Genomic DNA, 13,551 nt, shown 5'->3' on the forward strand with positions numbered 1-13,551 from the left:
TATATTTTTCTAAACATCAACTTCAAAATACTCTCCTGCAACCTGCCTCACTCAATGTGGTGTGGATCTGCTTTTTCTAAAGTATTTTTCTTTACTTTGGAACTGGAATCCCCCAACAGAAGCAGCCAGCTAACTTGCTACTAGCTAGTAGTCAGCTAACCACTGCTAGCGGTCCTCAGCTATCCTTTAGCTCCGAAAACTCTCGCCAATTTGCACAACGCGATTCAAACCAGAACATACCGGACCTATTTTCTCTCCATATCCCTGGAACCCTATCGCAAGCTCTGAACCTTTTTCACCTGGATCATTGCAGCTAGCTAGCTGCAATCCGAGTGGCTACTCCCGGCTAACGTCTCTGTCCCGAAGCAAGCACCAATTAGCCTGGAGCTAGCCCATTCTAGGCTCATCTTCCGGCTAGCTGAAGAGGTCCATCAGCCACTCTACAATACCTATTTTGCCAATTGGCCCGGACCCCTTTTACTGCCGGTACGGAGCTCCTTCACGACTGGACTACCGACGTAATCTGCCCGAGGGGGTTATTCAACTGGATCCTACATCACGACATCCCCTGAAGGCCCATCTGCTAACCTGCTAGCCGCAGCCCGCTAGCTGTCTATAGCATATTGGACTGTTAGCAAAATAGGTCCATCGGCCAATTTCTTTGGCCACTATACCTTTTTTGCCAATTGAACTGAACCCCTTTGCTATACGGTACCCTACTACTCCATCACGACTGGTCTATTCGACGTACCTGCACGAGGAGGCTATAACAGACTTCCTCCATCGCGACGTCCCTATAAAACGTGTTATGGCTTGGGGGCAGTATTTTAACATCTGGATGAGAAGTGTGTCCAAAGTAAACTGCCTGTTACTCAAGCCCAGAATCTAGGATATGCATATAATAGGTAGATTTGGATATAAAACATTCTAAAGTTTCCAAAACTCTTAAAATAATGTCAGTGAGTATAACAGAACTGATATGGTAGGCGAAAATCCATCCAGGAAGTTGGATATGTTTGATGTGTGTAGTTTTCAACTGCCTGCCTATACACTGTGTTGGGTTAGGACCCATATTGCCGTTCCTATGGCTTCCACTAGATATCAACAGTCTTTAGACATTGTTTCAGGCATGTACTCTGAAAAACGAGGAAGAATGAGACCATATTGTAAGTGGCATGCGGAATGAAGCAGAGCTCCTTTGCACGCTTGACCGATTGCGAGCCGTTCGTTGTTTTTCCTTTCTATTGAAGACGCTATTGTCCGGTTGAAATATTATCGATTATTTAGACAATAGACAACCGGCAACGGTGAGAGACTTGTTTCTGGAAAGGTGGGTTTTTAAAAGTAGAAGCTCAAATTGTTTGAGTATAGACCTGGATAGTAAGACCCAACTCTGCAGTAGATTGCAACTCCGCCCCCTTTGGCAGTTCTATCTTGTCGGAAACGGTTATAGGTAGGGATGGAAATTTCTGGGTTTTTGGTGGTCTTCCTAAGCCAGGATCCAAACACGGCTAGGACATCCGGGTTGGTAGTGTGCTAATGCAGTGAATAAAACAAACTTAGGGAGGAGGCTTCTAATGTTAACATGCATGAAACCAAGGCTTTAACAGTTACAGAAGTCAACAACATGTGGTTTTCTGGATTTTTTTCTCATTTTGTCTGTCATAGTTGAAGTGTACCTATGATGAAAATTACAGGCCTCTCTCATCTTTTTAAGTGGGAGAACTTGCACAATTGGTGGCTGACTAAATACTTTTTTGCCCCACTGTAAACTGAAATTCCGCAAACTATGAGTTTTTGCAACCAGGAAATGGCTGAGCGATTTCTGCACAGTTAATCTTTAAAGGGATAATCCACCGTCAGAATTTGTTTTATGAAAGTCTTGTCAATTTGGTGAAAGCTTAATGAACAGTGGGTAAAACAAAACATTTGCCCATGATTGAACTTTGTCGTGGAAATTTCCTGTATTACCAAATCATGAGAGAGCAAACTACACACAAGTCAGAGTCATATTATAAAGTCCATCTTTTAATCATATATGAGCTTCATCATAGCCCTGTGACTCTCAGATCAATTCAGTGTCTATAAATTAATTCCCTGAGAGTGTCAACATAATGGCAACTGAGATCCTTTATAGCAAAGATCCACCCCCTAGTCGACATGACAAACCACAAGTCTTAGGAAAACTGCACAAAGGAACAATTTTACTTGAGAGAGGAGTATCCCATAGCCAGACAGCATTAGCTATTAATTATTGGTCAGTTTGCTCTCTTAGACGAGGTTCTACTTCTCGTTCTTGGTACAACATAGTACCAAAACATTACCTCATCCAATGGCATATATCAATTGTCAATTCTAGATACTCTCATATCAAACACACCCCCTCCTGGACAAGATCACCGAGACAGTGAGCCTCTTAGGTCATATACTAAATCAAGATAAGGGCAACCTCAGGGGGGACATGTAATAGTTCCAGACACATTCCCATAAGAAGACAAGCCTGACCTTTCCCCTCTCTGGGGCCCAAGTAACTTTTACCACATAAGCATACTTATGAAAATTGATAAAACATCTTATTTATCAATGTTACCTAAAGAATTCTGATTCTGCTACCACAACTTCTAAGTGGTCCGTCTGAAAATCAGGAAATCGTGTTGGAACGCATCCTAGCTACATCATTTTTGTCACTGGAGAAAGGTGGTAACATATTATCATATTTCATAATGCTTTTAAAACAATTACCTGCACTCCAGATCGCCAAATCAACCAATAGATGGTATAGGCATTCTGGTCTAGAACACATCCATCCATTTATAACCTCATGACAAAGTATATACAGTACCAGTCAAAAGTTTAGACACACCTACTCATTCAAGGGTTTTTCTTTATGTGTACTATTTTCTACATTGTAGAATAATAGTGAAGACATCAAAACTATGAAATAACACATATGGAATCGTGTAGTAACCAAAAAGGTGTTAAACAAATCAAAATATATTTGAGATTCTTCAAAGTAGCCATCCTTTGCCTTAATGACGGCTTAGCATACTTTTGGCATTCTCTCAACCAGCTTGGTGAGGTAATCATCTGGAATGCATTTAAATTAAACAGGTGTGCCTTGTTAAAAGTTAATTTGTGAAATTTCTTTCCTTCTTAATGCATTGTGACAAAGTAGGGTTGGTATACAGAAGATAGCCCTATTTGGTAAAAGACCAAGTCCATCAATAAACGGCTTTCGATCCACCAGATTTGTACCAAACTAAAAGTGGCAGTAATAAAGCCTCTCTTGGAAAAACCAAACCTTGACCCAGAAAATATAAAAAAACTATCTCCCATTCCTCTCAAAAATTGTAGAAAAGCTGTTGTGAGGCAACTCACTGCCTTCGCGAAGACAAACAATGTATACGAAACGCTTCAGTCTGATTTAAGACCCCATCATAGCACTGAGACTGCACTTGTGAAGGTGGTAAATTACCTTTTAATGGCGTCAGACCGAGGCTCTGCATCTGTTCTCGTGCTCCTAGATCTTAGTGCTGCTTTTGATATCATCGATCACCACATCCTTTTGGAGAGATTGGAAACCCAAATTGGTCTACAGGGACAAGTTCTAGCCTGGTTCAGATCTTATCTGTCGGAAAGATATCAGTCTCTGTGAATGGTTTGTCCTCTGACAAATCAACTGTAAATTTCAGTGTTCCTCAATGCTCTGTTTTAGGACCACTACTGTTTTCACTATATATTTTACCTCTTGGTGATGTCATTTGGAAAAATAATGTTAACTTTCCCTGCTATGCGGACGACACACAGCTGTACATTGATGAAACGTGGTGAAGCCCCAAAATTGCCCTCCCAAGAAGCCTGTGTTTCAGACATAAGGAAGTGGATGGCGGCAAATGTTCTACTTTTAAACTCGGACAAAACAGAGATGCTTGTTCTAGGTCCCAAGAAACAAAGAGGTCTCCTGTTGAATCTGACAATTAATCTTGATGGTTGCACAGTCGTCTCAAATAAAACTGTGAAGAACCTCGGCATTACTCTGGACCCTGATCTCTCTTTTGACGAACATATCAAAACTGTTTCAAGGACAGCTTTTTTCCATCTACTGTCCGTAACATTGCAAAAATCAGAAACTTTCTGGCCAAAAATGATGCAGAAAAATGAATCCATGCTTTTGTCACTTCTAGGTTAGACTACTGCAATGCTCTAATTTCCAGCTACCCGGAAAAGGCACTAAATACATTTCAGTTAGTGCTAAACATGGCTGCTAGAATCTTGACTAGAACCCACAAATCTGATCATATTACTCAAGTGTTAGCCTCTCTACACTGGTTTCCTGTTAAGGCAAGGGCTGATTTCAAGGTTTTACTGCTAACCTTCAAAGCATTACATTGGCTTGCTCCTACCTATCTTTCCGATTTGGTCCTGCCTTACATACCTACACCTATGCTACAGTCACAAGACACAGGCCTCCTTACTGTCCCTAGAATTTCTAAGCAAACAGCTGGAGGTAGGACTTTCTCCTATAAAGTTCAATTTTTATGGAATGGTCTGCCTACCCATGTGAGAGACGCAGACTTGGTCTCAACCTTTAAGGCTTTATTGAAGACTCATCTCTTCAGTAGGTCCTATGATTGAGTGTAATCTGGCCTAGGAGTGTGAAGGTGAACGGAAAACGGCCTCTAACCCTATTACAGGGTCTGAGTCACTGGCTTACTGGTGCCCTTCCATGCTGTCCCTAGGAGGGGTGAGTCACTTGAGTGGGTTGAGTCACTGATGCGATCTTCCTGTCCGGGTTGGCAACCCCTCCTTGGGTTGTGCCATGGGGGAGATCTTAGTGGGCTATACTCGGCCTTGTCTCAGGATGGTAAGTTGTGTTTGAAGATATCCCTCTAGTTGTGTGGATGTGATTTGACAAAGTGGGTGAGGTTATATCCTGCCTGTTTGGCCCTGTCCAGGGGTATCATCGGACGGGACCACAGTGTCTCCCGACCCCTCCTGTCTCAGCCTCCAGTATTTATGCTGCAATAGTTTGTGTCGGGAGCTAAGGTCAGTCTGTTATATCTGGAGTGTTTCTCCTGTCTTATCCGGTGTCCTGTGTGAATTTAAGTATGCTCTCTAATTCTCTCTCCCTCTTTCTCGCTCTCGGAGGACCTGAGCCCTAGGACCATGCCTTTGGGCTACCTGGCCTGATGACTCCTTGCTGTCCCCAGTCCAACTGGCCGTGCTGCTGATCCAGTTTCAACTGTTCTGCCTGGGGCTATGGAACTGACCTGTTCACTGGATGTGCTATCTTTCCCAGACCTTCTGTTTTCAACTCTCTAGAGACAGCAGGAGCGGTAGAGATACTCTGAATGATCGGCTATGAAAAGCCAACTGACATTTACTCCTGAGGTGCTGACCTGTTGCACCCTCTACAAACACGGTGATTATTATTATTTGACCCTGCTAGTCATGTATGAACATTTGAACATCTTGGCCATGTTCTGTTATAATCTCCACCTGGCACAGCCAGAAGAGGACTGGCCACCCCTCTTAGCCTGGTTCCTCTCCAGGTTTCTTCCTAGGTTCTGGCCTTTCCAGGGATTTTTTCCTAGCCACAGTGCTTCTACACCTGCATTGCTTGCTGTTTGGGGTTTTAGGCTGGGTTTCTGTACAGCACTTTGTGACATCAGCTGATGTAAGAAAGGCTTTATAAATACATTTGATTGATATTATGGAAAGAACAGCTCAAATAAGCAAAGAGAAACGACAGTCCATAATTACTTCAAGACATGAAGGTCAGTCAGTACGGAAAATGTCAAGAACTTTTAACGTTACTTCAAGTGCAGTCACAAAAACTATCAAGCGCTAGGTCAAAACTGGCTCTCATAAGGACCGCCACAGGAAAGGAAGACCCTGAGTTACCTCTGCTGCAGAGGATAAGTTCATTAGACTTACCAGCCTCAGAAATTGCAGCCCAAATAAATGCTTCACAGAGTTCAAGTAACAGACACATCAACATCAACTGTTCAGAGGAGACTTTGTGAATCAGTCCTTCATGGTCGAAATGCTGCAAAGAAACCATTATTAAATTACACCAATAAGAAGAGATTTGCATGGGCCAAGAAACACGAGCAATGGACATTGGATCAGTGGAAATCTGTCCTTTGGTCTGGTGAGTCCAAAAAGAGATGTTTTGTTCCAACCACTGTGTCTTTGTGAGACAGAGTAGGTGAACAGATGATCTCTGCATGTTTGGGTCCCACCGTGAAGCAAGGAAGAGGAGGTGTGATGGTGCTTTGCTGATGACACAGTCTGTGATTTATTTAGAATTCAAGGCACACTTAACCAGCATGAACTTCTTGTTCACAAAATTCATGCTAATGTTCAGTTTTTGAGCTTAGCACCCAATTGACCTCCATTCACTCCTTGAAGGAAAGCTCTGTATCCAAGAATGCACCGCAAGGACCTTTGTCGACTTAATGGGCAATGTACACAATTAGCGTTAATACGATTCTAATGGAGTTTCCCCATCTCCTCAAAAGTATCTCTGTGGGAGAGCAACATTACTAAAGATTTTTATAACTACCTAAAATGCACCACAGCCTGTCACTTCCAATGGGAGCAAATTAATCATAGTGGGCAAAACAACCAAGGAGCTGTGCAGAGCCAAGCACAAGCTAGTGGGACACTATATTGGGGCTGTCTAGCATTTACTTGCATATTTCCGTTAGGGAATGCCTACTCCTACTCAGTGAAGTGCACATATGCAATAACTCAATTTGCCCTTGCACTCCTTCTAAACAACGCAATTGGCAAAGGGTAAAGTCTACAAAACACAGTCCACTATGTTCCAGATTCTAGTTTTGGAAACAGAAAACTGTATGGAGATCAAATGTTTAAAATAAATGAGAAAATGTGCATAATGTTAGCCAAAATCCATCTCACTCCATCTTCTCCCTCTACCAGCCACTGGGCTTCCTCTCGTCACCATATTTGGTAGTGAGTGAAAACACCAACCGGATGCTTCACATTTATACATCCGGTGAAATATCTGGCTCATTGTTCTATCTGTGACGTTACTCTGCTCTCACTCAGTGGCAGAGATGCTGTTTATAGCTCAGTGGCAGAGACCAACTGCAAGTTGAACTTGGTGAGTAAGACTCCTAAATTGATAATGCAGTTTGTTAAAGCTAGCTTCACATGCTGTTATGGACTTTGGTATTATTGTGTGTAGCTATGTTTTCTAGCTAGCCAGCCAGCCCAGAGAGAGAGAGAGAGCATTGCATTAAGGGTTTTGTAGTGGATTTGAGCTGCAACAGATTTCCATAAACAATTTTCACATTTCTACAAACCTTGTTAAAAAAACAAAATGATTGTTTGAACATTTGTTCACAAAATTGTTTTCACATAGTGTTATTTAACACTGTTAATCAATGGCATTAGAGGCTTGGGGTGGATTATCCCTTTAAACTGTGCTTTCCAGTTACACACTCTGTCTTTCAGGCACTTCCTCAGTGTCTAGAAGGGTTCCCTCTGCCACACTGACAACACCAGTTCTGCTCAATATCACAGGCACTTTGAAGCCATAGTAATGGCTGCACTTTGAAATGGCCTGACGATAAAACACCACCTCGTGTAACTGAACCCCCCCCCACGGCCTTAATCTTTATTAAACACCACCTCGTGTAACTGAACCCCCCCCACAGTCTTAATCCTTATTAAACACAACCTCGTGTAACTGAACCCCCCCACGGCCTTAATCCTTATTAAACACCACCTTGTGTAATTGAACCCCCCCACGGCCTTAATCCTTATTAAACACCACCTTGTGTAATTGAACCCCCCCACGGCCTTAATCCTTATTAAACACCACCTCGTGTAACTGAATCCAGCACGGCCTTAATCCTTATTAAACACCACCTCGTGTAACTGAATCCAGCACGGCCTTAATCCTTATTAAACACCACCTCGTGTAACTGAATCCAGCACGGCCTTAATCCTTATTAAACACCACCCTGATTAAACACCACTTGTGTAATTGAACCCCCACGGCCTTAATTGTGCCTTAATCCTTATTAAACACCACATTGTCAACGGCCTTAATCCTTATTAAACACCCCCACACCATTAATCCTTATTAAACACCACATTGTGTAACTCAACACCCCCACGCCATTAATCCTTATTAAACACCACATTGTGTAACTCAACCCCCCACACCATTAATCCTTATTAAACACCACATTGTGTAACTCAACACCCCCACGCCATTAATCCTTATTAAACACCACATTGTGTAACTCAACCCCCCCCACACCATTAATCCTTATTAAACACCACATTGTGTAACTCAACCCCCACACCATTAATCCTTATTAAACACCACATTGTGTAACTCAACCCCCCCACACCATTAATCCTTATTAAACACCACATTGTGTAACTGTAACTGGTTAGTCCTTGTTACACACCACCTCCCTAGCTCTGTGAAACAGGCATCAGATAGCTGGCAGAGAGAGAGCAGGTTAAAGAGGGGGGGCCAGTGGGTAGGGGCCATTGATGTCCATAGCAATCTGGCTGGTGTGTGTCCAGGACCGATGTGAGACATCACACAGAAAAGTTGTGGAGAAACTTTAAAATATCTGCTGAAGTCTGTCGGTGTAATAAGTTCAAGCAGGCTGTGGCGCCTACCTGCTGCGTGTGTGCCACTCACAGGCCCCTTTCAAATGTAAATTGTAATTTTTAAAATCTTTTTTAGACGCTGTTATCCAGAGCAACTTACAGGAGCAATTAGGGTTGTGTGCTTTGTTCAAATACTGCCCTCTGTCAATCACACCACCACAGCAGGGCACACACATGCTCTAAAACCTTTCATAATAGCCATGAAAACACGCACGCCTACACACATTCACACCAGAACTCAAACTCGCACGTGCCCACCTGCATTAATTCTCAATCACTCACACACATGCTCACCTGTCACACACACAACAACTCAGTTACACGTGCACACACACACACACACACACACAACCCACCAATGCTCTCACAATAATTCCACCCACCCCGCAGTCACACAGTCAATTACAGCCACAATCCCTCAAAAGACTCCGGTTTTGTCTCCATCCCAAACTGCCGTGGTGACCGGCTGCCATATGTTGATCTGTTCTCAGCAGGAGCTGACAACTAAAACCTCCAGTTAACCTCAAACAAACCTCTGGGGAACAGAACCACTGACAAACACTAGCGCATATGTATGCATGTAGGGAACGTATCAATGTGTATAAGTATATATATAATATAAGTGCATTCGGACAGTATTCAAACCCCATTCATTTTTCCACATTTTGTTATGTTACAGCCTTATTCTAAATTATATTCAAATAGTTTTACCCCCCGTCAATCTACACACAACACCCCACAATGACAAAGCAAAAGCAGTTTAGAAATGTTTGCTCATTTATAAAAACTCAAACACATTTACGTAATTATTCATACCCTTTAACTCAGTACTTTGTTGAAGCACCTTTGGCAAGGATTACAGCATTGAGTCTTCTTGGGTATGATGCTACAAGCTTGGCACACCTCTTTTTGGAGAGTTTTTCCCCATTCTTCTCTGCAGGTCCTCTCAAGCTCTGTCAGGTTGGATGGGGTGCGTCGCTGCACAGCTATTTTCAGGTCTCTCCAGACATGTTCGGTCGGGTTCAAGTCCGTGCTCTGGTTTGGCCACACAAGGACATTCAGAGACTTGTCCTGAAGCCACTCCTGCGTTGTCTTGGCTGTGTACTTAGGGTCATTGTCCTGTTGCACAATGGACCTTGTGGTGGAATTATTGTAATCAAAAGGAGAGAGACTTAAGATTTTTTCAAAACAATCAAACTTGACTATTTATTAGTTCAGTAATGGAGGTGGTCAGTAATCACCCCTGGAGGTGATCCCGGAGAACTCAACCAGCTGGTTTACTGCAGTAATGGAGGTGGTCAGTAATCACCCCTGGAGGTGATCCCTGAGAACTCAACCAGCTGGTTTACTGCAGTAATGGAGGTGGTCAGTAATCACCCCTGGAGGTGATCACTGAGAGCTGGTTTAAGCCACAGCATTTTATAGCAAAGTCCATCCTCCTTCAGTCTACATGACACACAACAGATGTATGGAATGGGTAACAAGGTTAAGATTTGAATGAAAGATACTGTCTGCAGTGAATGCAGTGAATTAATAATCTGCTGTAAAAACAGGAGAAGTCATTGTGTAGAGAGCAGTCTCTGGTCCCCAACTCCATACTGGAACCATCACTCCCTGGTACCATATAGAACAGAAACATTAACTCATTGTGTAGAGAGCAGTCTCTGGTCCCCAACTCCATACTGGAGCATCACTCCCTGGTACCATATAGAACAGAAACATTAACTCATGCTCTGGAATGCCAAAGACATGGTAGATCTTCCAGAGGCCCATCCTCAGAACACACACAGATGAGCGTTCTAACAACCCCGTATTCTGTTGCATAAAACAAATCGAATTTTTAGTCACATGCGCTGAATAAAAATCATTTGATGCAATAAAAGTATTATAACATAATCTGATCCTGACAACTCTCCCAGTCTCTGCTGCTGAGAAACATCACCACAGCATGATGCTGCCATCACCATGCTACACCTTAGGGATGGTGCCAGGTTTCCTCCAAACGTGACGCTTGGCATTCAGGCCAAAAAGTTAAATATTGGTTTCATCAGACCAGAGAATCTTGTTTCTCATGGTCTAAGTCTTTAGGGGCCTTTCGGCAAACTCCAAGTGGGCTGTCATGTGCCTTTACTGAGGAGTGGATTCCGTCTGGTCACTCTACAATAAAGGCCTGATTGGTAGTGCTGCAGGGAAGGTTCTCCCATCTTCAGAGGAACTCTAGAGCTCTGTCAGAGTGACCATCAGGCTCTTGGTCAACTCCCTGACCAAGACCCTTCTCCCCCGATTGCTCAGTTTGGCCGGGCGGCCAGCTCTAGGACGAGTCTTGGTGGTTCCAAACTTCTTCCATTTAAGAATGATGGAGGCCACTGTGTTCTTGGGGACCTGCAATGCTGCAGAAATGTTTTAGTACCCTTACCCACATCTGTGCTTCGACACAATCCTGTCTCGGACCAATACGGACAATTCCATCGATCTCATGGCTTGGTTTTGTTCTGACATGCACTTTCAACTGTAGGATCTTATAGACAGGTGTGTGCCTTTTCAAATCATGTCCAATCAATTAAATTTACCACAGGTGCACTCCAATCAAGTTGTAGAATCATCTCAATGATGATCAATGGAAACAGGATGCACCTGAGCTCAATATTAAGTCGCATATCAAAGGGTCTGAATACTTATGTAAATAAGGTATGTTTTATTTTTATTAGATTTGCAAACATTTCTAAACCTGTTTTCGCTATGTCATTATGGAGTATTGTGTGTAGATTGAGGATTTATTTTTATTTAATCCATTTTAGAATAAGGCTGTGGCGTAACAAAATGTAGGAAAAGGGGTCTAAATACTTTCTGAAGGCCCTGTATAATACACCAAATAGTGTATTCCTCATGGACGTTGCCCCGACAACCATTCATTCTGCACGACTGTATACCAGGGTACAGGATGCATCAGTCACTTTTATACAGTGTGTGTGTGTGTGTTTGCATACGGAAAATGAATTAATAAAACCGTCAGGTATAAAGCACAATTACTTTTATTAGACGTGGGGGAAAGAACTATCCCAGTTTTCATTAAGTTACTTGATTGAGTGCGAAAAATATGAATTACAGAAAAAGAGGGACCTAAATGAAAAACGGATAAATAAAGCAATAGGCAATGATGCTGACAGCATCAGAGGTGGTTAAAGACCGATGCTGACAGCATCAGGAATATTTGTAAAATGATGCTGACAGCATCAGAGGTGTTTATAGAAGGACAACTCCACTGTAACATCGAGACCGATGTATAAAATGTATGTCAAACAAAAAACAATGATTGCAAAGTTAAACTAATGATACAGGTCTGCACAAGGACTACTTTTAACAATTTCCACAGAACATTTGACAAAAAGGCAATTACTTGAAGAACAGTGCAGATGCAAAGTTTGGTAACAGAACGACAGTTTGTGCTGTCTGCCCCATTTCCACTGGCCCTCTACCTTGTCCTCCTGCCCCATTTCCACTGGCCCTCCTGCCCCATTTCCACTGGCCCTCTACCTTGTCCTCCTGCCCCATTTCCACTGGCCCTCCTGCCCCATTTCCACTGGCCCTCTACCTGGTCCTCCTGCCCCATTTCCACTGGCCCTCTACCTTGTCCTCCTGCCCCATTTCCACTGGCCCTCTACCTTGTCCTCCTGCCCCATTTCCACTGGCCCTCTACCTTGTCCTCCTGCCCCATTTCCACTGGCCCAACACCTGGTCCTCCTACCCCATTTCCACTGGCCCTCCACCTGGTCCTCCTGCCCCATTTCCACTGGCCCTCCACCTGGTCCTCCTGCCCCATTTCCACTGGCCCTCCACCTGGTCCTCCTGCCCCATTTCCACTGGCCCTCCACCTGGTCCTCCTGCCCCATTTCCACTGGCCCTCTACCTGGTCCTGCTGCCCCATTTCCACTGGCCCTCTACCTGGTCCTCCTGCCCCATTTCCACTGGCCCTCTACCTGGTCCTCCTGCCCCATTTCCACTGGCCCTCTACCTGGTCCTGCTGCCCCATTTCCACTGGCCCTCCTGCCCCATTTCCACTGGCCCTCTACCTGGTCCTCCTGCCCGATTTCCACTGGCCCTCTACCTGGTCCTCCTGCCCCATTTCCACTGGCCCTCTACCTGGTCCTCCTGCCCCATTTCCACTGGCCCTCCTGCCCCATTTCCACTGGCCCTCTACCTGGTCCTCCTGCCCATTTTCCACTGGCCCTCTACCTGGTCCTCCTGCCCATTTTCCACTGGCCCTCCACACCCCTTCATCTGGTGCTCCTGCACCCTTTTTCCACTAGCCCTTCGCCTGGTCCTCCTGCCCACTTTCCACTGGCCCTCCACCTGGTCCTCCTGCCCACTTTCCACTGGCCCACCTGCCTCTTTTCCACTGGCCCCCCACCTGGTGTTCCTGGCCCCTTTCCACTGGCCCTCCACCTGGTCCTCCTGGCCCCTTTCCACTGGCCCTCCACCTGGTCCTCCTGCCCGATTTCCACTGGCCCTCCACCTGGTCCTCTTGTCATATCTTTTTTATTCGTTGAGATGACTATTTTGTTTTTATGAATGACTGCCGCCCGCTGCAAAGCCAATTTCTCCTTGGAGTCCCCAAAATGCATCCTGACTGCCTGAAAGTAATCACTGATCTGACTGGGTAGGTGAGTGCAATTAAACAGAAACTTTGCCTTCATCTAGCCACCTTTCAATCCCACATATTCTCCTCAAGGAAGGAGAGAAAAGGTCTCCCAACACTTTCACCTGGATCACTCCCTCCATTCCTCCCACCTTCTCCCCAGCCCCTCCCTGTCCCACCCGTAACTCTATAACAAACCTATCCATCCCTCTCCCCAGCCCCTCCCTGTCCCACCCTTACCTCTACAACAA

The 13,551-nt window shown here is 44.4% G+C and overlaps 1 long non-coding RNA gene across 7 annotated transcripts; it reads right to left on the reverse strand.

Annotated features, from left to right (window-relative positions):
• Positions 1-11,678: 11,678 nt before the first annotated feature.
• Positions 11,679-13,495, reverse strand: LOC127919234 (uncharacterized). Of its 7 annotated transcripts, none has more exons than XR_008102296.1 (2): positions 12,537-13,495; positions 11,679-12,431 (listed from the first exon to the last, which is right to left on the reverse strand). It is a non-coding gene; the product is annotated as an uncharacterized LOC127919234 (long non-coding RNA). The 7 variants fall into 7 exon arrangements; XR_008102278.1 differs by having other exon boundaries at positions 11,679-12,396; positions 12,502-13,495; XR_008102256.1 differs by having other exon boundaries at positions 12,502-13,495.
• Between the last annotated feature and the right edge of the window lie 56 nt (positions 13,496-13,551).

Source organism: Oncorhynchus keta, chromosome 4 (genome assembly GCF_023373465.1).
Source record: "Oncorhynchus keta strain PuntledgeMale-10-30-2019 chromosome 4, Oket_V2, whole genome shotgun sequence".
Classification (NCBI taxonomy): Eukaryota; Metazoa; Chordata; class Actinopteri; order Salmoniformes; family Salmonidae; genus Oncorhynchus; species Oncorhynchus keta.